A 26,352-nucleotide genomic window follows, 5' to 3' on the forward strand; every position below is an offset into this window, starting at 1 on the left:
GTTCTGGCGATGGCGGCGGGTGAGGACAGCTCCTCTGTGAGGTCTGCGAGCTCTCAAACCAGCTTCATGCAGGCGGTTCCGCACGGTCTGGTCCGATAATCGGTGTGGCCCGGGGAGAGCCTGGACAGAAGATGAGGCCGACAGGAAACGACTCCGGAGGTGGCGGAGCCGTATGAAGCGGTCGTGAGCAGCAGTTGTCGCCCTTGGTCTTCCCGCTCGTGGCAAGTCAGCAACGGAGCCAGTGGCTTGAAACCTGACCCACAGTCTACTGATGGTGCTCTGGGACACGTGGAAGTGCCTGGCGATTGCACTTTGACTTTGGCCTGCTTGTAAACGACCCAATGCAATTTGGCGGTCTTCTCTGCTCAATCGGGCCATCTTTCGTCGCTGAATTGTCGTCTGATTTCTTTGTGGCGAACAATCCGCTTTTATGGGTTTTGGAAGACATGGTGAGAGCTCAATATTCCCCGAGTTTCACGAGATTACACTGAAGCATGACGAGTGGTCATGCCAAATGAGCAATTTTGACATTGTAGCCACTGATAACGCATGCGTCACGTGCAGAGCTCACTTGTGGCAATGGACGAAAGGTCGACGACCAGATAAACATTTTCTGCAGTTTGGTGGATATCCTTGTAGCCATATAACTAAATTAACCAAATATTACAAGCTATGCGTTTCTTTTTTTGAACAGTATATATACAGAGAAAGAGAGACATAGCGAGACAGAGATAGACAGAGATAGACAGAAAGAGAGAGAGGGCAGACAATTTTCTTGTTTTCACTAACAACATATCAGACCTATGCAAATGAGACTGGTGAAAGGGCGTCACGCTGTTCGATGCCGAGGACATTCCCACATTTCAGTGTTTTGGTCTTTGACTATATATCGAGAGAACAATATTTTACCGTCCGTGGTAATGGGATATGTATACCGGCTCTTTTTCCCAGTGTGTGTGTGTGTGTGTGTGTGTGTGTGTGTGTGTGTGTGTGTGTGCGTGTGTGCATGCGTGCGTGCGCAGGTGTGTGTGTATATGTACTAGATGATTACCCGCTTCGCCGGGTACCGGCTTCGCCGGGAAGAAGTAGAGCCGAATACCAGGCTGCGCCTGGGACCCGGCTTTGCCGGCGCACGAAGGAAAGGAGATAAACGCGCAAAACACTGGAGACCTTCTGAAAATAGTAACGTGCAGTGACCTTCTAAAAATAGTAACGTAGTAACGGGAATATGGATTGACGCCACACGGAGGAAGGGAGATAATCGCGGCTGAAAACACTGGAGAAGATAAGGAAGAGTTACTGGTAGTGGATCCCGACAAAAAACAAAAAACAAAAACAAAAATCGGTTCAGCGCGCACAGCGCTGCGCGCTGAGAGCACGTGTTGAAATATCTCATCGATGAGGTTGTGTCCGGGGTGTAGCTGAATACGGTGTCCAAATTTGAAAAAGATCCACCGAGAACTTTGGCCGTGCATCGCGAACAGACAGACAGACAGACACTAGTCGTATATATATATAGACTAGATGATTACCCGCTTCGCCGGGTACCGGCTTCGCCGGGAAGAAGTAGAGCCGAATACCAGGCTGCGCCTGGGACCCGGCTTTGCCGGGTGTACGCCGGCTTCGCCGGCGCACGAAGGAAAGGAGATAAACGCGCAAAACACTGGAGACCTTCTAAAAATAGTAACGTGCAGTGACCTTCTAAAAATAGTAACGTAGTAACGGGAATATGGATTGACGCCACACGGAGGAAGGGAGATAATCGCGGCTGAAAACACTGGAGAAGATAAGGAAGAGTTACTGGTAGTGGATCCCGACCAAAACAAAAAAAATCGGTTCAGCGCGCATAGCGCTGCGCGCTGAGAGCACGTGTTGAAATATCTCATCGATGAGGTTGTGTCCGGGGTGTAGCTGAATACGGTGTCCAAATTTGAAAAAGATCCACCGAGAACTTTGGCCGTGCATTGCGAACAGACAGACAGACAGACACTAGTCGTATATATATATAGATATAGATGTGTGTCCTTTTATGCGTTAATGCGTTCGTGCGCGCGCGTAACTGTGTTTACTGTACCCTCTGCGTATATCTCAAGCGTCTTTCGTTCTCGCTACGTTTCCATGCCTACATCTTTTCAATGTCAGGCGTGTCTCTCAAACACGCGGCTAGTGTTTGCACCAGGGCACACTTGATCATCGCAAACACAGCATCTTCCGCCACCAGCATTCCTGGGGGGAAAGTGAGCAATATTTAGCTTGGGCTTTGACTACTGGTTAAATGAAATTGTGATTTGAAGCTAAAGAGTACTGATCGTGTCGAGCGTAAACTGATGGACTCACACATCATTGCAAAGCTCTGCACATTGTCACCCGATGGAAAACTCTAGGTCCCACTCCCTGTGCAAAAGCTCCTCCTCCACAACCTGCAATTTCTCCATGTGAGATAATAAAGTTAATTTGATTTGATTTGATTGAGTGCCGAACAATAAAAAGTCACATGCGCCTGTGTAAAAAGAAAAAGAAAAAAAAAGACCTTCATCCTAAAAAAAATATTTCTAAAAAAGAGGAACAGACTTACCGACCATAATCTTTTGGCCATGTTGTCGGAAATAATGAACCGTTTATCTTTACATTTTTGGCCTAAGCTGCCGGGCCAAAAAAATGGCAGTTGCTATATTAATGTTGGAATGACCGATCATGTATGATCAGCGTTTATCCCATGTGACCCTTTTTATTATTATATGAAGTCTTATATCGCGCGCGTATCTCCAGACTCGGACTCTTTTTTTTACACAATACATCACGCATTCACATCGACCAGCAGATCGCAGCCATTTCGGCGCATATCCTACTTTTCACGGCCTATTATTCCAAGTCACACGGGTATTTTGGTGGACATTTTTTATCTATGCCTATACAATTTTGCCAGGAAAGACCCTTTTGTCAATCGTGGGATCTTTAACGTGCACACCCTTAACTTCTGTCATTATCCTTCTTGGAGGCGCAATGAAATTGCAATGTTCTGTCATTGTCTCATACCATAGCAGCCCTATCCATTCCTTCATTGGCATGTTTCACTTTAAACCCGTCCGAAGACGGATTGCGGCTGTCTAAATGACACGGATGATTCAAAACGGTCCTACACGCAATCTTTCCATGTGGATGACAGAATCACCTTTACTGTGCCAATTGGCCCCGTGTGAGTGTTAATGTGTCAGTTGTCCAAGTGAGTGTTAATCACGCGCTGGTACGCTCGACAAGAAAAACATGAATATTGTGTTAAGATTCATATACTCCGTGCAGCAAACAGAAACGTGTCACAGATCCGAACGAACACATCAAGCCACTTCTCTAAAGAGTCAACAAGATGAGAAGTAGTCTGACAACTGAAGCGAATGTGTTTCTTGCCTCTTCCCCCCCTCCCCCCCCCTCCCCCCCCCTCCCCCCCCTCCCCCCCCCTCCCCCCCCCCCCCCCAGTGAGTGTTAAGCGCTGGTACGCTCGACAAGAAAAGCATGAATATTGTATTGAGATTCATAAATTCAAACTGAAACGTGTCACAGATCCGAAAGAACACATCCAGCCACTTCTCTAAAGAGTCAACAAGATGAGAAGTAGTATGGATTCTGTATCAACAGCTAGTAACGGTTGGATAAAGACAGGTGATGTATATTAATACGATAGTCAATGTATTCCACTGATTTTCGGGACGTGATCTGAAAATGTACCAAGTAACTGAATATAGGCTATATGTTCAACTCTGTCATTGCAGTGACTGATCATCAGTAACAATGCTTTTCAATGTGTCATTGTGAATCTGTGCTTGCCTGAATGTAAAATTGTTGAAGAAAAAAAGAAGTAGTCTGACAACTGAAGCGATTGTGTTTCTTGCCCCCTCCCCCCTCCTCCCCCCCCCCCCCCCCCCCCCATCGAACCTTTGGAACACCGAACAGGAATAGGTGTTCGATTTTCACTCACTGAGCTGAGTGGATTAGGATGTATTGCGACTGCTATGAATCCCTCACGACAACAATGTATGGAAAGAAAATTGATTGCCTTCCAAATTTAGTTTCAATCATGTTTCTTGAGGCAACAGACTAGGCACGATCGGGAGATAAGATTATGTGTGAACTTGCGGTCTGACAGTTAAAGGGCAGCTGTCGGGTTGCCGAGTCACGTTGCTAAAAGACGTTTTCCTGCTTACCAAATGTGGTGTTGTTGTTCTGTTGTTCTGGTGGTTGTTTGTTGGGTGAACGCTTCTCAGTCAAACGCAATAAAAGTGAGTCGAGCAAGCGAAGTCATTTCTTGTTCTTTACTTCGCAAAGGTTTCCGCTCGACTGCCGAGATCTTCCACAAGTCTCGCGGTCTCACGTGATCATACAGGCACACGCATCTTATTAGTGCAATGCGCAAAACAACCCAAACAGCGCGCAACAATGTCATGGACAGTCATCGTCTCACTACACCCCCCGGGACATGCAACGGCGTCCCGACGTTGACCAAGTATAATCAACGGCAAAATGTTACAAGGCAAAGAAAAAATGTTGCACAAACAATTCTTAAAGACAAAACGTATGGCAAAACAACAAAGACAAATCGTACGGTGCATCAATGGGAAGCCACACTTTATCCAAAAATATAAACTGCACAACGCTCGCCAAAACATAGGGTGCCAAATGACAACATATCTACACACTTTCTTTCTTTCTTTCTTTATTTGGTGTTTAACGTCGTTTTTTGTATGCATGTAAAAGATAAAGATGATTGCTGCCATGGGACAAATTTCGGACAGGTACATTAATTCCTGATTTTTTTTTATAAATATTTTTTTGTGTGGTGTTGTTGTTCTGTTGTTCTGGTGGTTGTTTGTTGGGTGAACGCTTCTCAGTCAAACGCAATAAAAGTGAGTCGAGCAAGCGAAGTCATTTCTTGTTCTTTACTTCGCAAAGGTTCCCGCTCGACTGCCGAGATCTTTCACAAGTCTCGCGGTCGCACGTGATCATATAGGCACACGCATCTTATTAGTGCAATGCGCAAAACAACCCAAACAGCGCGCAACAATGTCATGGACAGTCATCGTCTCACTACACCCCCCGGGACATGCAACGGCGTCCCGACGTTGACCAAGTATAATCAACGGCAAAATGTTACAAGGCAAAGAAAAAATGTTGCACAAACAATTCTTAAAGACAAAACGTATGGCAAAACAACAAAGACAAATCGTACGGTGCATCAATGGGAAGCCACACTTTATCCAAAAATATAAACTGCACAACGCTCGCCAAAACATAGGGTGCCAAATGACAACATATCTACACACTTTCTTTCTTTCTTTCTTTATTTGGTGTTTAACGTCGTTTTTTGTATGCATGTAAAAGATAAAGATGATTGCTGCCATGGGACAAATTTCGGACAGGTACATTAATTCCTGATTTTTTTTTATAAATATTTTTTTGTGTGGTGTTGTTGTTCTGTTGTTCTGGTGGTTGTTTGTTGGGTGAACGCTTCTCAGTCAAACGCAATAAAAGTGAGTCGAGCAAGCGAAGTCATTTCTTGTTCTTTACTTCGCAAAGGTTCCCGCTCGACTGCCGAGATCTTTCACAAGTCTCGCGGTCTCACGTGATCATACAGGCACACGCATCTTATTAGTGCAATGCGCAAAACAACCCAAACAGCGCGCAACAATGTCATGGACAGTCATCGTCTAGCTCACACAAATAACTGACCAAGAAACATTTCCTATCTAAATCCAAGATTAATGTTGAATAAACTAATCGAGATCGTCGATAAACTCAAAAGTTGCAGTATGAAGTTAGTATTTATAAAATATCTAGCCGATCGAGCCATGAAAGCATAGCCAAAAATGAGGGAGACTACTCTGTTCATGCAAATTAGACAAAAATCTGACTCAGGCCGGAAGTGAGGTCAGCTGAGGAACATTACATTTGGAGCAAAACCGAAAGCAGCGCTATGGCCATGGCGATTCCGACAACTCGTTCTCTTCTTCTTGTTCATCATCGGATTATTTTGATGAATGTGAATTGGAAGATGAACAGGATAAGTCGCGCAACGCTTCCGAGTGTATAAATGCTGGTGGAAACGTTTGTCGCGGGCTCGAACCCTACATGTTTGAGCCGAGAGTGACCGGCGAGGCGAGTCACAGGCCCACGCCTCAGGAGGATCATCGCAACAGAACTCCAGACAGCATAGACTGGTGCGTACTTTTGTTCATTTATTATTAAAGTTGCTGAATGAAAATGATTTTATATTTTTATCATTATGCTTTGAACGAGAGTGCTTTCTTTGACATGAAGGTCTCACTCTCAGTCAGTAGCACGACTTCAGCAGTTGTAGTATTGGTTTGCATAGCCGAAAATCTTCCCTTCCTTTTTTTCTTCCTTTTATCATTTCCAAAGAAATATTGATAGTTTTACTTTTTAATGTTGATCCTGCAGTGCTTCTTGACTAGCTGGCCTAGGTCTAGCTAAAACCTCCTTTATTTCTAGTGAAAATAACATATTGCTTGTCAACCAGGGTTTCAATGTTACCGATTGTTTGATATTTTATTATTTCTCCTTTCCAAGGCGTGTGCCGGTGCGCCTGCTGCTGTCCCATGGAGGACCCCGTCAACCGACAGTGCTGTCAGGAGAATGAGTGATTTGTGGAGAGGATGAAAGCTGGAGCAGCAGAGGTTGGCACAGAAGTTCAATGCATCACTCAGCATCCCAATTTCGAAGCTGTGTGCCTCAATAGAGATGTGCTGCGAGTCGCACAATTCACCATGCGACAACACAAGGAGGCGGACCGCCACCACACAGAGCATGAGTAAGTTTTCTTACTTTTGAACACTAAACAATTCCTTGAATTTAAAGTAGTATATAGATTGCTCTGTTGGAGCTTGGTTAATGGAGTCAACCAACTTTTCTAAAGAAGCATTGTTTTTATGTTCAAAGAACTTATTTTGTTAACATTCATGATTCACTCAATGTCTCCATAACTGTCTAAGGTGACTGGTACTGCACAAGTCTCACTTACTGGCACCATGCTTAATGTTTATAGTGATTATTTTGGTTTGTTACCTAGCATTTTTGTAACCTTAAAGTTTGAGAATTCTGATCTCTCGTGAAGGCTTTAGTTATGTTACATGCACTTTTTGTGTTCTCTGAGCACATATTTTGTATTTTGGGGTTATTTCAGGACTCTACGGTATACCGCTTACAGGCAACTGGTTAGATGGTGCCCTGGATGGCTTGGAAAGTACATCCGGGTACCGTTCCCAGCATGCGCAATGAAGAGAATTCGGAGGGAGTTTCCGTCACAGACTGGGGAATATACAGGATTCAAGTTTGTAGATCTATATAATGTAGACCTGTCATGCATTTAGGTCTGGTTTTAGTGCAACAAATATCAATTAGAAATGTGATAAGGTGCCAAAAGAAAAATGTCCATGTTTATGTCAAAAGAAAATGGACATTAATTTTTGTTATTTCTTATGTTGATACTGAAAGAGATTGTGTGTGTAACTGCATATTGTGTGTGTACCTGCATATTTAAAACTGTAATTATTGCTGCCTTGGGTTTGATTCAGCTTTGACTAAAAGTACCCATCTAATGTACCTTCATTCTCTGCTGTTGTGTGAGATTAACATGTCATTTTTGTGTGGTTTATCAAATTATGTTGCATGGGGCATGTTCTAAAGTGCCATGGTGATAGGATGGGCAATTTTGATTGTGAGGGAGGAAGACTGTGATGTTATTCAATTTATTACCTGGTATTTCACTTCTGCTGGTTAATGTAAATTTTGCAGTGTGATCATAATTTTTGTTCTGTGGTTATGGTTTTGATACAATTACTGACAAGAGGCCGTTTGTGTGAATGTGCGTGTGTATGTATGAATGCATGCATGCATGTTTTTTTTCCTGTTTCTCTGTTTAGTTTTTCATTATCGCTCCTGTCGAGTTTTGTCTACAATATATATACTATTGCCTTGTGCACAACCAAATAGTCAAAAATTAGTTGATTTGTGATACCAAGCTCTGATTGTGAGAGAGAATGGCCGCAATATTGTTTAATGAATTACAATGTTTTTGCATTGTGATCATTGTTTGTGTTCTGTGATTAAAATTGGTATTGTTACAATAACTGACAAGAGGCTGTTTGTGTGAATGTGGATATTCATGCAGGTTTTTTGTTCTGTTTGTCTTGATTTGTCTTTTTAGATTATCACTATCGATCCATAATATAGATAATAATGCCTTGTACACAAGCAAATAGTCAAAAAAATAGTCAACACACCGAAAAGAACAGATCATTGAATTTATTTCTAACATCTTGCTGAACTCGGCAAATAAAAGCGCAAAATTGGCATCTGAATATGAAAGCAAGAACCACCAGAGTGTGCATTAGGTCGTGGATAAATATTGGTCCATGCACACTATGAAATGCTGGATTTCAGTGATATCTCAATCTGAAAATACATTTCCACATTAAATACTTGTTCTTGGGTACATGTTAGTTCAGTACGCCAGAAGATTATGCAACCAAATAACACTACTACTTCATAGTTTTCCAAAGTGTACACTATCTTCAGCTCATTCACAAAGTTTCAACTTAAAAAGGACAGGTGAACAGATTGTTTTAAAAAATATCCAGAATTGGGCATCAATTGAACAGTATGAAGTTTGACATAGAGCAGTATGAACTCCATTCTTGACGATTTGGATGTTTACGATTGATAATACACGATTAAACATTGACATCCTTCTATCCATACCAGGTAAAAATATGAACATTAAAGTTCATTAAAAAAAAATCAGTTTTGGCCTTCACATTCGAAACTGTATAAAACAAGCTACACACAAAAATCCATTATAACTTGGGATGCAGAATTCGTTAGCAGTTTTATTGGTTGCTTTTTTGGGGGGTTACCCTGCAAGTCTGACATGTCTCATGACTGCCACATGTGTATGATTGTTTGTTAGTTGTAGATATAGTACGATGTTTGATGTTGTAATGTTTGTGCGTGTGTTATAATGCAATATGTCATGATGTAATGTATGATGATGTATTCGGTGCATGATAGTGGATGTATGCTTGTTAGTTGTAGATCTAGTACGATGTTTGAGGTTGTAATGTTTGTGCGGGTGTTATAATGCAATATGTAGCCGTATGAGGGTTCCAGTGTGTGAGTTGTACATGGCCGGGTGCTAGAATGCTGCATGAATGAGTAAGTGCATGTGGAGCTGTATGGCTGGGTGAATTGTGGGTTGCGTACGTCCGAGGGGCACATGTAGTCTGTGTGTCTGAAGTAGTGGTATGTTGCGTAAGGGTGTGCTGATATTGAACTTCAGTTGTGTTTTGTAAATGTCTATGTATCAGTGTATCATGTCTTGCCACACACATGCCAAATTGCCTTGTATTGATGAGGACAATAAAACTTCTTGTATCTTGTTTCTTGTATCTTGTATCATCTGTCAAATGTCGGTGGAAATTGGGTAGTCGTGTGATGTGGTCACGCACAGCATCAAGTGAAACTGTGTCGCACTTTTGCACCAACTCAAAGACTGCAGCTAGCACTGTGGCAGAGGAGCCTCGTTGTGGCTTCCTCGGCTGACGTCACTAGCAGACGAACAACGATTTCCGGCAGCGCCGGTCAGAGTTCGCTCGCGAGAGTCGGTAACCTTTTCATCAAATAAAAGCTTTTTTGTTGCGTTTTTGGCATCGAAACTGGTATAAAAGTTTACTTCTAGCACTATCTTATCAAGATCAATAGATTTGAGCTTCGTACGAAGCCGTTCTGATGAGACGGATTTTCGCCGACGAACTCGACAGCTGCCCTTTAATTGTTTGTATTTTCGAGTCGTGCAAAAGCTCCTCCTCCACAACCCGCAAATAACAAAGAGTAAAATCCTCTTCATCACCGCTATATTTAATCCAACAGATGAGGAAAACAGAGCCTTTGACAACTTTAAAATCCTTTTTTGTCATATATATATATCAGGACAAAAACTAATAAACAAGTTTCTCAACAGTCCACAAAACTGCTGAAGACAATGTTGGATGCGTGTTGGTGTAAATTTGCTTCCAGCTAGCCCGGAAAAGACATCGAATATATCACTTCTTCTTTTTCTTCTTCTGCGTTCGTGGGCTGAAACTCCCACGTACGCTCGTGTTTTTGCACGAGTGGATTTGTACGTGTATGACCGTTTTTACCCCGCCATTTAGGCAGCCATACGCCGCTTTCGGAAGAAGCATGGTGGGTATTTCCGTGTTTCTATAACCCAGCGAACTCTGACATGAATTACAGGATCTTTTCCGTGCGCACTTGGTCTTGTGTTTGTGTGTGCACACGAAGGGGGATAAGCCACTAGCAGATCTGCACATAGTTGACCTGGGAGATCGGACAAATCTCCACACTTAACCCATCAGGCGGCCGCGGCCGGGATTCGAACTCACGACCTTCAAAAAAAAAATATATATATATTATTATTAAAATAAAAATTAAAGAGGCCGACGTCTTACCACCCCGCCACAGCGCCCGTCTGAATACATTGCTGTCAATGCTTGTACAATAATTCACTTCCACACAAAATCACACAGGTCACAGAAAAGAGACAAACTTTGCTGACATTTCTGGAACATCAGTGTATTTCTTTTTATGTTTCTGTCTCTGTTTGCTTTTTCTTCTTTTGCTTTTTTGAGGTTCGGTTTTCTTGTGTGTTTTTCTCTCCACTTTTGAATCGCAGTTGCTTTTCTAGACTTGTCCTCTCGTAACCGAAAGTAAACAAGACGTGGCTCTGTGATTACAACGTGCAAACGCTGACCGATTGTGACATGACTTTCAGAAAATCGGTGGCCTGGGTTTTTCCATTCAAAGGAACCTTTAGCCTTTAAAGTTACGCGTTTGTTTAGCACTCGCACAAAATAAGAAAATAAATAACATTATACCGATGAAAGAACTCGATTCTTCAGTGTATTACGGTAATACATGTAATGCGAGACCGCAATCCTGTTGGTTTTTTCTCTCTTTTTATATTTAGTCAAGTTTTGACTAAATAATTTAACATCGAGGGGGAATCGAAACGAGGGTCGTGGTGTATGTGTGTGTGTATGTGTGTGTGTGTGTGTGTGTGTGTGCGTGCGTGCGTGCGTGCGTGTAGAGCGATTCAGACCAAACTACTGGACCGATCTTTATGAAATTTGACATGAGAGTTCCTGGGATTGATATCCCCATACGTTTTTTTCATTTTTTTGATAAATGTCTTTGATGACGTCATATCCGGCTTTTCGTGAAAGTTGAGGCGGCACTGTCACGCTCTCATTTTTCAACCAAATTGGTTGAAATTTTGGTCAAGTAATTTTCGACGAAGCCCGGGGTTCGGTATTGCATTTCAGCTTGGTGGCTTAAAAATTAATTAATGACTTTGGTCATTAAAAATCTGAAAATTGTAAAAAAAAATAAAAATTTATAAAACGATCCAAATTTACGTTTATCTTATTCTCCATCATTTGCTGATTCCAAAAACATATAAATATGTTATATTCGGATTAAAAACAAGCTCTGAAAATTAAATATATAAAAATTATTATCAAAATTAAATTGTCCAAATCAATTTAAAAACACTTTCATCTTATTTCTTGTCGGTTCCTGATTCCAAAAACATATAGATATGATATGTTTGGATTAAAAACACGCTCAGAAAGTTAAAACAAAGAGAGGTACAGAAAAGCGTGCTATCCTTCTTAGCGCAACTACTACCCCGCTCTTCTTGTCAATTTCACTGCCTTTGCCATGAGCGGTGGCCTGACGATGCTACGAGTAAAATGGCATTGCGTTTCATTCTCTGAGTTCGACAGCTACTTGACTAAATATTGTATTTTCGCCTTACGCGACTTGTTAACTCTTTGTTCGCGAAATCTTTGCAACAGATCCGTCAGAGGCGTACAAATCCAAAAACAGAAAAACTGCTTATGTTCCAAAATTGAGAATAAAAAACCCAAGAAAGGTTGAGTTTTTTGGAAAGTTTACATAAATGACAAAACAACGCTTTATCCTACATACGTGAGAGAGACACTCGTGAGATAATAATCGTTCAAATCACACGTGTGTATATCATGTAAATGAGGTCATGTCAAGCAAGTCTGGCAGGGACCTGTTTTTCCACTGCTTATGATGCCAAAGTCACCGAGACAAACGTCATTATAGAGAAAAAAATTGCGCTCGCTTATTACCCTCGATGAATTTTTAGAACTAACACGTCACGCCACACATTCAGAGTGACGTTTCTTTACTTTGACGTAATAGATCTTGCACATGGCTTTAGAAGAGATCGAGGTTCCGGGATCATTCCAAAACAAGCGTCCTCAATTTAGCTGCCTCGACTGCAGGACATTTTCAGTAAAATACACGTAAGGACAGTATGTAGGATAAACAGAATACTACATGGCTTGCTGTTTCGTACCAGATTTACACTCGTTGCTTTTTCAAATAGTGAACAGCTCGCTTTCGCTCGCAGTTCAATATTAAAACATTCAAATAGTGAACAGCTCGCTTTCGCTCGCAGTTCAATATTTAAAAAAAAACCTCGTGTAAATCTGGTACGACACAGCAAGCCATGTAGTATTCTCTATGTACATTCACGGTACTTCGAACCAGGGGTCTTTTACGTAGACAGACAGACGAACACTTATGATACAGATGATACACTTATTTTGTATTATTGTTTGTCTGTCTGTCTACTCGTCAGAGGCGTATTAAACACCACATAGGTCACGGGAAACGCGTGGCAAAGACTTCGCGAGGCATCAAGCAATGGCAGGAACAGCAAATTCTGGATCCCAACTGACACAGTGGATTGCGATGTTGACACTCTACACGGGATTTCAAGTATCTAGTTTGTTCTAAAAGAACAGTAGTTGTGTTTAACGTTTAAAGTACATTCATTGGAGACATGACATTATTATATTTATCATTTGCAAGCAAGTAAGAACCATAACTACAATTAAGCAGTACGATATCAACTTTGAGGTTTATTTTTATTTACGCTGGCACACGACAAAGTACTCTCACGGTACAGATCCTGTAGTTCACGTCAGATTTCGGTGGATTATATAGAAACACGTAAAACAATAACACGCATCCCCTCAAACCGGCACGGTTGGCCTAGTGGTAAGGCGTCCGCCCCGTGATCGGGAGGTCGTGGGTTCGAACCCCGGCCGGGTCATACCTAAGACTTTAAAATTGGCAATCTAGTGGCTGCTCCACCTGGCGTCTGGCATTATGGGGTTAGTGCTAGGCTAGGAATGGTTGGTCCGGTGTCAGAATAATGTGACTGGGTGAGACATGAAGCCTGTGTTGCGACTTCTGTCTTGTGTGTGGCGCACGTTATATGTCAAAGCAGCACCCGCCCTTCGTGGTCGGCTGGGCGTTAAGCAAACAAACAAACAAATCTATAAATAGCGGGGTAAAAATCGAGCATACACGTAAAAACCTGCTCGAAGAAATTGCACCCCATGAACGCAGAAGAAAAAGAAGAATAGGATTCTTTTAATGAAAAACGAAGTGAGCGTGTCGTGGTTGGAGGTGTTACAGCCACCCTGAACCGTTCTGCAATCCTTTAATCGCAACTCACACGGAACTTTGATAATCATTAAGCACTTCCAAGCACCGTCTGATCTTTTAAGTAATGAAAAGCGCTTTGATCACCACTCGTGTGAGTTATAGTCGTGGTCTGTCGAAAGCTTTACATCATCAGGTAAGAGAGTGCGGTGTTTTATTCGATCTTGTGGATCAAAGGGAAAATCAGAACACAGTTTCTGAAGCAATAATGCGTTGCGACATTTTATACTATTGTTTTTCTTGCTGTTTATATATTGCCGGCGAGCATAAGAGCGCCTAACTGTGTGGTTTCTGTGTATTAACGACATTGAACAATGAAGTGGAGAAATAACTCCAGCCTGTAGAAAAAAAGTCCAGCAATAAAGTTATGACAAATAATAACTAACACATTCACAGAAAACATGAGAAAGACCAAAGAATGCAACGCAGTTGCAAACAAAAGGCAAGACAGACAGAAATTTAAGGCAGACAGAAAGACAGACACACAGACAGACACAGAGACAGACAGACAGACAGACATAAAGACAGCCAGCCAGACAGAGAGACAGACAGACAGACAATGACCATTTAACGACACCCACATCCCACTAAAAATAAAGATTTGTGAAACCGGTATAACAAAACAAAAACTTGTTGACAGAAATACATAATCAAAAGCGCAACAAAGCTAAAATCCTACAAAAGAAACTCTGATACAACGCTGACATATCAAGCCAAACCCTTCACGTTCAACTTACCCCTCCTCTTCCCTCTCTCCCCCCCCCCCCCCCCCACCCTACTCCCGCGTCCGACAACGACACCCACATACCCCCCAAAGGGTCAGGAAATTATCCAACCAAGTTGTCTTTTCTGAGTCTTCCTTGAATCACGCTCGTGTTAAAGGCACAGTAAGCCCCCCGTAAACCATCACATATACTGTCAGGCTTTTACACACAGTACAAACTACCCTTTCATTTAAACACTCACCGCTTGAGAACATCATAGGTGCCCTCCGTAAAGAGCGAACAATTTTCAAAGAATTTATTTTTGCGTGGTTTATCTTACCCCTGAGCCATCGTGAACCCGTGTGATCCAGTTTCCCTTTTTCACAATGTAGTCGTCAGTTAGTAATTTGAATGCGACTCGATGTGAGCTTATCTGCAATAGCACGTCTTCTTCTTCTTCTTCTTGGCGTTCGCAGAGGTTACACAATCAGTCCAGCACTGGTGATAAATGTTGTCGTTTTCTCCAACTCCTGTCGACTGCCGTATAGTTTGGTCTGCAAGGGGGTTGGTAACGGCCACACTTCTTTTCGTTCCTCATCTAGTAAGGGACATCGCTGTAAGATGTGTTCCGCTGTTTGGTCCTCTTGACCGCAGGCGCAGGTTGGTGATGGCGCCAGCTTGAACTTTCGGTTCATGTGAGCATTGAGCCTGTTGTGGCCAGTACGCAGCCTGATGAGGTTGACTTGCTGCTCTCTGGACATTGTGTGGTAGTCATCTCTGTTTGTCCTTGGCCTCATCAATGCCTTGATGATTGTCTTCTGCTCACTAAAGCTGACACTGTTTTCAGGTTGGTCTTCCACGGCTCCTTCTTTTGCCAGCTCATCTGCCCTTTCATTTCCTGGTATCCCACAGTGTGCTGGTATCCACTGGAGGACAACTCTTCTGGTTTGTCTGACCATCTGTAATGCTTTGGCCAGCTGTGGGAGTTTGTCGTTCTCTAGGGCCTGAAGGACTGAAAGGGCGTCTGAGAGGAAGACAACTTGGTAGCAAGGGTCTGCGGAGTCCTGAACGAAGGAGGCGGCCTGCATGAGAGCTTCTGCTTCTGCTTTATAGTTTGTGCAGTGTTTGCCAGTGGCAACGCTGAATGTAGCTGTATGTCCCCCAGGGAACTGGATGAGAATGCCTGCACCTCCATTGAGCACGGCGTTAGTTGCTGATCCATCGGTGTATACATGGATCCACGCCTCTTTTGGGTACTGTTCGTCGATCAGGGCTAAGGTGAGTGCCTGTCGAGCTGTGTCATTCTGATCTTCTCCTGAGGTAACATGTGGAACACTGGTGCAGATCTGGATGCCTGGTTTCTCTGTTGCCTTGGGGGTTTCCTCTTCTTCTTGAGTCAGAGGTAGAGTGTTCTGTGGAAGGACTTCCCTGTACTGTCGAGAAAGTCTCTTGCTCTCGTGTACAAAACTGCTCCGTTTAAGCCGGTTCTTGGTGAGGTTGCTCAGTCTGTGCTTCATGGGGTGGTCGGGTAGGCACTTGAGCTTCTCGGCCTGTACCATAGTCTTGGCTTCTCTTCTCTGACAGAGGGGTTGGATGGTGGTAAGCTTCTCCATTTCCTTGATGGGCGTGGATTTCATTGCACCAGTGATGAGTCGGAGGGCTTGGTTTTGCACACGGTCAAGGGTCTGCAGGTTTGTCTTGGCTGAGGTTGACCACGCTGTGGAGCCGTACTCGAGGTGGGGTCTGATTGTTCCCTGGTATACTGTCTTCAGTATCTTCTCGTTCGCTCCCCAGGTGGTACCTGCCAGCTTCCTGAGTATGGCTAGCTTGCGCCGGGCCTTCGTCTCTGCCTGTGCAATGTGTGGTTTCCAGGTCTGCCGTCTATCAAAGGTGACACCAAGGTACGTTGCTTCTTCATCCTCTCTCAGAGGAGTTCCACCAAGCCTAATGGTTCCGGCTTTCTGCTTTGGCGACAGTGTGAATAGGGTGGTGGAGGATTTCTCCTTGTTGATGGAGACGCACCAATCTTCTGCCCATGCGTTCAGCCTATCTGCCGCTTGCTGCATTCTATAGGTGGCAGTACTTGCGTGCTCCTCCTTGCACCAGATCACAAGGTCGTCTGCGTAGAGAGCAGCTTTGATCCCCTTGGGCATCTCAGACACCAGATCGTCGATGAAGAGAAGGAAGAGTGTGGGGGAGAGGACTCCGCCCTGAGGGACGCCATGACGAAGGAGGAACTTCTTGCTTTTGGTCTGGTCGACGTTAACTCTTGCCCTGCGGTTATAGAGGTAAGAGCGAATCCACTGGTACATGTTGCTGGACACGCCTTTCCTCAGCAGTTTTACAAGGAGTCCATCTTTCCAGACCTTGTCAAAGGCCTTCTGAAGATCTATCCAGGTGACGAAGACCAGCTTCTGTTCCTGAAAGGCATCTTCAACTTCTTGCGCCAGGTAAGTGACCTGATCTTCAGTGCTGCGGAACTGTCGGAATCCAGCTTGTTCAGGGGCGAGGAGGTTCCTGGATTCCAGGTACCACCTGAGGCGCTCGTTCACAATTCTCTCCAGGGTCTTCACAACACAGCTGGTGAGGCTGATTGGGCGATAGCTGGTGGCCTTCTTTGGATCCTTCCCTTTTTTTAAGATGGGGATCATGATTGCTTCTCGCCAGAGTTGTGGTAGCGATCCTTCTTGCCAGCTGCTGTTGAAGACCTCGAGTAGCTTGTTCTCTGCTGCACTACCAAGGTGGGTTAGCATCTCGTTGGTGATGCCGTCTGGGCCAGGGGATTTCTTCGCCTTTGACTTTTTCAGAGCTGAGTGCAGCTCGTGGAGTGTGAGTGGTTGACTCATGGCGTCCACTGTCGACTGTCTGGCAGGTCTCTCTCTTTTCTCTCTTCTTGCTTCTCTCTGTTTCTCGGGGCTAACATGGAGGTTGCTCTCAGCTGCATAGCTTTCAGCAAATTGGTTGGCAGCATGCTTTCCAGTTAGCACCTTCCCGTTCTCTTCTAATGTGATCTTTCCTCTGCTGGTGTTCTCATCATTCAACTGCTTGGTGAGCCTCCAGAGCTTTCTGCCATCCTTCTCAAGGTTCAGAGAGCTTGTTTTCTCTTGCCAGCTTCTCCGTCTTGCCTGTAGCTTCTTTTTGAGAAATTTGGCTTTGGCTTCCTGGAGGCGGATGTTGTTGTTTTGTGACGGGTTGACTTCTGCTTCCCTTCTGGCGTCTGCCAGATCATCATCCAGTTCCTGCAATTCATTGCTCCAGTAGGGCTTATAGTCTCTCCTGGCACCCCTGGGGATGGACTCACGCGCTGCTCTGAGGATGCTCATGTTGAAGTCCTTCGCCACCATGTTGATGTCTCGACCCTCGACTCTGATGTCTTTGGTGAGTTCGCTGGTGCGGTGTCTAAAGAGGAACCAGTTCGCTCTTTTGTAGTTCCACCGTGGGAAGGAAGCTTCAGTGCAGGACTCCATGCCCAGGGTCAAAAAGACTGGCCGATGGTCACTTCCACCTAGCTGTTCTCCGACCACTCTGCTGGTTAGCTGGTGCATGTCTTCCGTGCAGAAGGCTAGGTCAGGAGTTGATGTAGTGTGCCATCTTCTGGAGTAGAATGTAGGGCAGTCAAAGGGACTGTTCAAAAGGATGAGACCTTTGTCGTCCTGCCAGTTCTCCACCTCTTCTCCTCTCCGATCCAGGTGGTCATATCCCCAACTCTGTGAATGACTGTTGAAGTCACCCACCACGATGAAGTTGGAGGCCTTTGCGGGGATCGTGTCAAGGGCGAGGTGTCTATCATTGGGGCAGTAGAAGTTGACAAGATGGAATTCTGATGTCTTCGTCTGGATTCGAATCACCTGATATTCGGAGTCCTCCATGTGCGTTTCTATCAAACAGGCATTGATGTTGTTCCTGATGAGGGTCAGGATTCCTCCTTTGCTTCGGTCTGTTCTGTCGGACCTAAGGCATTGGTAGCCTCTCACTTTGAAGGACTTTTGGGGTGTCAGGTGCGTCTCCTGAATACAGCAGATGTTGATGTTCTTCTCATGCAGGATATGCTCCAACTCTGTCTTCTTGTTCAGGATACTTTCCGCGTTCCAGTGCATGACCTGAAAAGGTCGCTGCTGACTGGGTTTCTTCCTGGTTGTGGTGGTGCCAGTCACTTTCCTCCCGCGTCCCCTGGCGTGACAAGACGGACGGGAGGGACCTCCAGTAGTTGGGGCTGGGTCCCTTTGAGGCATGGGACCCGACGCTGCTCCACCCTGGGGGGTCCTCAATGGGCGAGCGCCATTTCCATCTGTGCTGGTTGATTGTGTCATCATTTGCGTAAGTGCGTGTACCCGTGGTTTGTTAGAATGCGCCGTGCAGCCCGGGTCCTCCGTCTTCAGCATTCGGGGTTTTCTGTCGGGGTTACCTCACCCTTAGCTCATGGCCCGTACGTCCTACCCTGAGAGCACAGGGGGGAGGATTTTCCGGGATCCCACCCGGAGCCAGTTTGGTCCGCGGCCGCAAGCGGCTGATCTCCATATCTGAAGACCGTTCCCCTATCCGCCACCCGGGGACGCGCTGGGTTGGGGGTGGTCGCCCCACTGAAAATCCCACACTGGGTTAAGAAAGATCAGCCTGTCCCAGGCAATAGCACGTTATTATGCACCTCTGACTATGCACAAAACAAACGGCTGTGGTTCACAAGAACTCTAGCGATGGCTTTTGACTGTTCAGAGGAACTGGCGATAGGCATAAACCGTCGTCTTCTACGAGAACCACGACCTTGCGTGACCCTGCTTCCGGGCTTTTCTTTTTTTCAAACTTTCAAAACTTCGAATTGTACTGATCTTGTCTTGATGAATTTTTTTTTTTATGATTTAAGAATGTTTGTGTAACTAGCTGTCAATTTATTATTTAGATTGTAAAAGTTAGGTCTAGTGCCAAAACGCACCACGGTCCGATTGTCTACTGAGACAATCCGCAAAATTAATTCTTTAAAAATTGCTCGCTCTTTACGTAGGGCACCTAGGATGTTCCCGTTTGGTGAGCGTTCAAATGGAAGGGTGTTTGTTCTGTGTGTAAAAGCCTGACAGTATCTGTGATGGTTTACGGGAGGCGTACTGTGCCTTTAAGGTGCAGTCCTCCTCTAGTAAGCAATCGTCTTCACCGTCACACATCCATTCACGATTTTATACGGGTTAAGAGCATCTTTCAACTCAAAGATACGTTCTTTCTGTTTAAAACAGTTCGATTTACCATTTCACATCTGGCCAACATTGAACAAGAGTTAAGAAAATCCCTCCTCTTATAGACAAATATTAAAAATCTACATTCAGACTGCTTTTTGTGTAGAGATATTTTCGGTGAATGAATTTCAAATATTGTCACTAGTTTCCGTTACAACATGTATTCATAAAACATGTCCACTCTGCATTGAAACACCCTGACTGTTTAATTGTGGTATGCGTCCAAGTGAAGGGATGTGGTCTTATCCCATGTGAAAGCCTGAGATGGTGAGTCAAATGGTTCACACGGGGAGGACTCTTTAGAACACATGACGGGCGCAGTGGCGTAGTGGTAAGACATCGGCCTCCTAATCGGAAGATCGTGAGTTCGAATCCCGGCCGCGGCCGCCTGGTGGGTTAAGGATGGAGATTTTTCCGATCTAAAAAGGTCAACTTATGTGCAGACCTTCGTGTATAAACGCAAGCACAAGACCAAGTGCGCACGGAAAAGATCCTGTAATGGCGGAGTAAAAACGGTCATACCCGTAAAAAACCCACTCACGCAAAAACATGAGTGAACGTGGGAGTTTCAGCCCTTGAACGAAGGAGAAGAAGAAGAAGAAGAACACATGCAAAAAATAAAAAGAGCCTGATAGCTGCTGGGGACCCGCTGTCGAACTACAGAAGACTGCGGACTTCATGGCAGCCACCGACCTGAGGACATGACGGCCATGAATATATCGAACGCAGGAGAAGAAGAATTGCTATTGAATTAATTTCCTAAGTGACACCTATTTAAACTACTAAATTAATTCAGCAAAAAAACAAAACACTGACAACAAACAAACTAACAAGCAAACAAAACAAATATTCTCCACAGAATGCAGCCACGCTATTGACGTTACGGTTTGTGACAAAGTCTAAGCTGAATCCGAGTTAACATGACATTTCCCAGTTAATTTGGTACAGATAATTATCATCGTGTAAAACATTTTTGTTAACTGTCTGTCATAAAGTGCATGGGTGTTTTTTTCTTGGAATAGGCCCGTCCTCTGTTTTTAGCAACTACTGTTTTCGTGGTCTAGCTACTACCTTTTTTTTATATAACAAAATTACACAACGGCCATATTTTCTCTTTATTTAAATGAATTGCTACTTTAAAAACAATGTTCTACATTGCAAACTAAACAAAATCATTATATGAAGAATTTGAAAAACTAGTTGGTTATACCTTTCAAAAGTGTCATGTGAAAAGCATACGCACAGATCTGTGGCGGTGAACACGATCTTGAACGCGGGAAGGACGGTGCCTTTGATTCAATGTCGGTCGCAAACAAAGTCCTTATTCAAATCACGTAGACTCCTGATTAGCAGCCTGCGGCTATCGACAATTTCGGTCTTGAAAACCAGCAGTTCCACAACTTTTTGTCTGTCTTTCCATGCCTGGCATTGATTACTTGCACTTGTAGAATCGAGAACTCTAAATTAGCAGCGGCAGATTTCTTAAGCAGGTCAACTTGTGTGGACTGTGTGGACTGGATCATTGGGTCACAAATAATGGACTGTAGTATATAATTACTCTTTGAATCGTCCTAAAAGCTCAAGAACTATTAGAAATAGATACTTGTTATCATTGTAGTTAAAATGCTTGGTTTTTTTGTGTGTGCACTTATACTCTTAGTCTAGAATGGAATACATTTCTTTGCGTTTAGAATCTACATGTAGAAAAACGATCGACAACAACAGACCATACATTTAAAATTTCATTTTTAGGTGTTTACCATGTGAGAAAAACATCCACCCCATCCCTCAGAAACGCCACCCCACCCTCTACTCTGAAAAGAACAATACTGATGATGATGATGACGATGACGATGATGATGATGATGATGATGATGATGGTGATGATGATGATGATGATGATGATGATGATGATGATGATGATGATGATGATGATGATGTTGATGACATCACAACCTACACCCATCCCCGTCATTTCCAGAGTTCCATTTGAAAAGTCAATACCTTCGGCTCACAATTATGGTAATGTTTCGCATCACTTTAGAATCTCTTTTACAAAATCGGAGTCCCTGAAGATGTCTAGTATGAGAGAAATCAGCAAGTCTGAGTAGTTGAAACCGCCTGGGACATGAGCCGAAGGACTGTGACTCTATCGGGCAGTCTCCACTAAAAAGTTAGGCGAAGAAGCAGATATAATACTTAATAGTCGTGGAATATTATCCATAGCTAGCCGGACTGGTGACGCCGGCTTTTCTGTATATAAAACCAGCTGACCCAGTGATCGGTAACATTATGATTTGCGGAAAGTACGTTCTCTCCTTTTCTTCGTTCGTCTTCTTTTCACAGAAAATAAAATGAAAACTACTGAAAACGTTACCAAAAAAATCAAAACTAAGGAAATAAGATTGAAAACAAGTCGCGTAAGGCGAAAATACAATATTTAGTCAAGTAGCTGTCGAACTCACAGAATGAAACTGAACGCAATGCAACGCAGCAAGACCGTAGCATCGTCAGTCCACCGCGCACGGCAAAGGCAGTGACATTGACAAGAAGAGCGGGGTAGTACTTGCGCTGAGAAGGATAGCACGATTTTCTGTACCTCTCTTCGTTTTAACTTTCTGAGCGTGTTTTTAATCCAAACATATCATATCTATATGTTTTTGGAATCAGGAACCGACAAGGAATAAGATGAAAGTGTTTTTAAATTGATTTGGAAAAAACAATTTTGATAATAATTTTTATATATTTAATTTTCAGAGCTTGTTTTTAATCCGAATATAACATATTTATATGTTTTTGGAATCAGCAAATGATGGAGAATAAGATAAACGTAAATTTGGATCGTTTTATAAATTTTTATTTTTTTTTACAATTTTCAGATTTTTAATGACCAAAGTCATTAATTAATTTTTAAGCCACCAAGCTGAAATGCAATACCGAAGTCCGGGCTTCGTCGAAGATTACTTGCCCAAAATTTCAACCAATTTGGTTGAAAAATGAGGGCGTGACAGTGCCGCCTCAACTTTCACGAAAAGCCGGATATGACGTCATCAAAGACATTTATCAAAAAAATGAAAAACACGTATGGGGATTTCATACCCAGGAACTCTCATGTCAAATTTCATAAAGATCGGTCCAGTAGTTTAGTCTGAATCGCTCTACACACACACACACAGACACACAGACACACACACACACACACACACACACACGCACATACACCACGACCCTCGTTTCGATTCCCCCTCGATGTTAAAATATTTAGTCAAAACTTGACTAAATATAAAAAGCACACGCTTGCGTGCGCTCGCACACACACACACACGCACGCACGCACGCACACACGCACGCATGCACGCACACACACATACACACACGCTCGCGCGTACGCACGCACGCACACACACACACACACACACACACACACACACACACACACACACACACACGAAACCAAAAAGGAAAAAAAACCCAGTTGGCTGGAAAACGAGTGTATTCGTAAAGGATCATTGCGCAGGTGCACACACACACACCCACGCACACGCGCACGCGCGCACGCACGCACACATACATACATACACACACGCACATACGCGCGCACGCACGCACGCACGCACGCACGCACATACACACACACACACACACACACACACACACACACACACACACGCACGAAACCAAAAGGGAAAAAAAGCAGTTGGCTGGAAAACGAGTGTATTCGTAAAGGATCATTGCGCAGGTGCACACTCGTGACTCCATTAATTTCTTGTTGGAGTCAAAGCGTTCACCCTTTTCTCAAATCTCCTTTCTACCTCCCCTACCCCCCTCTTCTTCCACCTCCCACGTTTCGTAATTCAAGAGATATATGTTCACCACTCTAGCACACAGATGTATTTATAGACAATGACTTCGCAAATATACACCAATTGTATGTGCTTGGAGTAAAAGCGTACACACTTCTCCCAGTCTCTCTGTCTGCTCCCTTTTCCACCCTTCTCTACCTCCATTGCCACCCCCTGCACCCTCCCTCCCCCCCCACACACCTTTTCCCTCCCTACCATTGTCTCCAATTTGGCCGGAATTCGAAAGACCCTCTTAACCGGCCACAAGGACATAGAGATACGCCAAACTCAGTGGACAATCTCCTCAGCACTTGAAGGGAGACTAAAAAAAATCGAAGTCAGTTAAACCAAATCCTTACTCGAGACCAAACTTTTTCTTTGCTGTGGGATACTCGCTGTCGGAAACAGGTTAAGGGCAGAATAGACCTGCGCAGAATCAGCGGCACAGACGACGCACTGCATAGTATTGATGCTGCGATAGGGATTATGACGAGTACTTGGCCTGTTTTCTTTTCACGCAACGTGTAGCGGGCTGGGATAATCTGCAGTGCGTCGTCTGTGCCGCTGACTCTGCGCAGGTATAATCTGCCCCTTAGGAAAACGAATTGGCCCGACAGGAAACGGATAGGTTCCTTGAGGTGGAGACAGGTTTCACATGAGCGTGATTGCACTGAAGCGATGGTGTGGAGTTGGTTTTGGGGGATACTGAAATACAGCTGGTTGGGTTGAGAAGTTGAAAGGGGTAAGGGGTGGGGAGCGTGGTTAGGGATGTGCGGTAATGGTGATTGGTGGGGCTTCCAAGAATTGCAAGTTTCCGTAATTGTTGCTGTTTGGCTTTTAGTGGTTTTTGTTGTAGGTTAATTGGTAAGCGAGTTAGTTAGCTAGCTAGTTAGTTAGTTAGCTAGTTACTTGCGTAGCTGTTTAGTTGAACATGGCAATAATTCATCAAATGCTTTCGGTTCTAGCGCATGCTCAGTTTGTGACATTTCCCGCACAAAAACTACATCAGTGACAAAAATACAATAATGCGGAGGAAGCAAAAAAGCATACAAGTATAATCTGAACGGAATATGTGCCCGTACAATAACTAAGGATGACAGATCATTGCGCAACATTTGCGTAATCAGCCACAAGTTGGACATAAAAGGCGGAGGGAAGCTTTTCAACTTCTGTCATCGGCAGGACAAAAGTATATTTTCCCGACGTATAGAGAGACCTTAAAGACATGTTTCGTCTTCCTCAAAGACACACTCCTTCCCGTGAGAACATGTTGGCTCACCGTCTCAGATATGGTTTGCCTTTTAAGTGGGATAAGCCCAGTCATCCACTTGGACACACATCTTCTTCTTCTGCGTTCGTGGGCTGAAACTCCCACGTACACTCGTGTTTTTGCACGAGTGGAATTTTACGTGTATGACCGTTTTTACCCCGCCATTTAGGCAGCCATACGCCGCTTTCGGAGGAAGCATGCTGGGTATTTTCGTGTTTCTATAACCCAGCGAACTCTGACATGGATTACAGGATCTTTTCCGCACGTACTTGGTCTTGTGCTTGCGTGTACACACGAGGGGAGGGGGGGGGGGGATAAGCCACAAGCAGGTCTGCACATAAGTTGACCTGGGAGATCGGAAAAATCTCCACACTTAACCCACCAGGCGGCCGCGGCCAGGATTTGAACCCTCGACCTTTCGATTAAGAGGCCGACGTCTTACCACCCCGCCACAGCGCCCGTCAGGACACATATCAAAAATCAACACTCTGATTGCTAACTATGTTGAGTAGGAATGTTGGATTTTTACTACATTAATTCAACAAAACAATGCAACTGTGCACAGGTAGCCCCCATGCCGTTAAATGTTTTGTACGTGACCCATGCCGTTAATGTTTTGTACGTGACCCATGCCGTGAATGTTTTGTACGTGACCCATGCCGTGAATGTTTTGTACGTGACCCATGCCGTGAATGTGTTGTACGTGACCCATGCCGTTAATGTTTTGTACATGACCAAGTGGAGGTATGGTCTTATCCACTATAAAATCTTGGCCACATCTGAGACGGTGAACTGGCCTGACTACACGGGAAGGCGGAGTGTGCCTGTTCCTGTTTGAGATTGTATCTAGCTTTTGTGTTTGTTATATATTATACTCGTAGTATCCTGAAATGAGTATTTCGATTTAGTCTGCCATCAAGCTTACCACTGTTCTGTTTTCAATAGGATTGCTTGAAATAAGCAGTATGCTCGAGTTAGAAATCCCAATTGCCATATAGTGCGTATATTGTTCATGTCATGATAACAAATTGAATAAAGTCTTATTTAAACCAAAGAGTGTGCCTTGAGCCATCTTGTAAGGCATCATACATCCGTGCATGGGGTAGGACCGTCCGTTTTACATGGAGAGATTAACAAACTAATCAACAGCCTGGCTGATTTCTGGGCAAAGTGGGGGCAGTTTTATGAATATATTTCGTAAGTGACACCCTTGTCAATCTCCTGAAACTAATTCAGCTTAAAACACCCACTCTGCACAGAATGTAGCCAGGCTTTTGATTGTTGGTAGTTGTCCATGTGGAAGGAATAGATGCTCTAATCCCGTGTAAAAGTCGTTAAAGACCTTGGCTGTACATATACACACCTTTGCTGTATACATGGGAATTAAGACATAATTAAGGATCAGTCTTTAAAATCAATGTACACCTAAACAAAATGCCCAATGACCTCTCCAACGACTACGCTTTTAATGTTTATTCTCACCTCAATGTTTATTGCTCTGCAAGGAGATTGAATGTACGGAAGCCCCCATGGCACTGAGCTAGCTCTTTAGGTAGGCTCTTAGGCTTGTCACTCGCCTTGGTGTGAAAATAAAAACCAGGAACGTATTGACAAGGAGATTACATGTACTGAATCTCCCAAGGTGTTGAGCTGTTTATACGAGCTTATTTTAGCCTATTGACAAGGAGAACACAATC

This window comes from Littorina saxatilis, linkage group LG1 (assembly GCF_037325665.1).
Source record: "Littorina saxatilis isolate snail1 linkage group LG1, US_GU_Lsax_2.0, whole genome shotgun sequence".
NCBI classification, from domain to species: Eukaryota; Metazoa; Mollusca; class Gastropoda; order Littorinimorpha; family Littorinidae; genus Littorina; species Littorina saxatilis.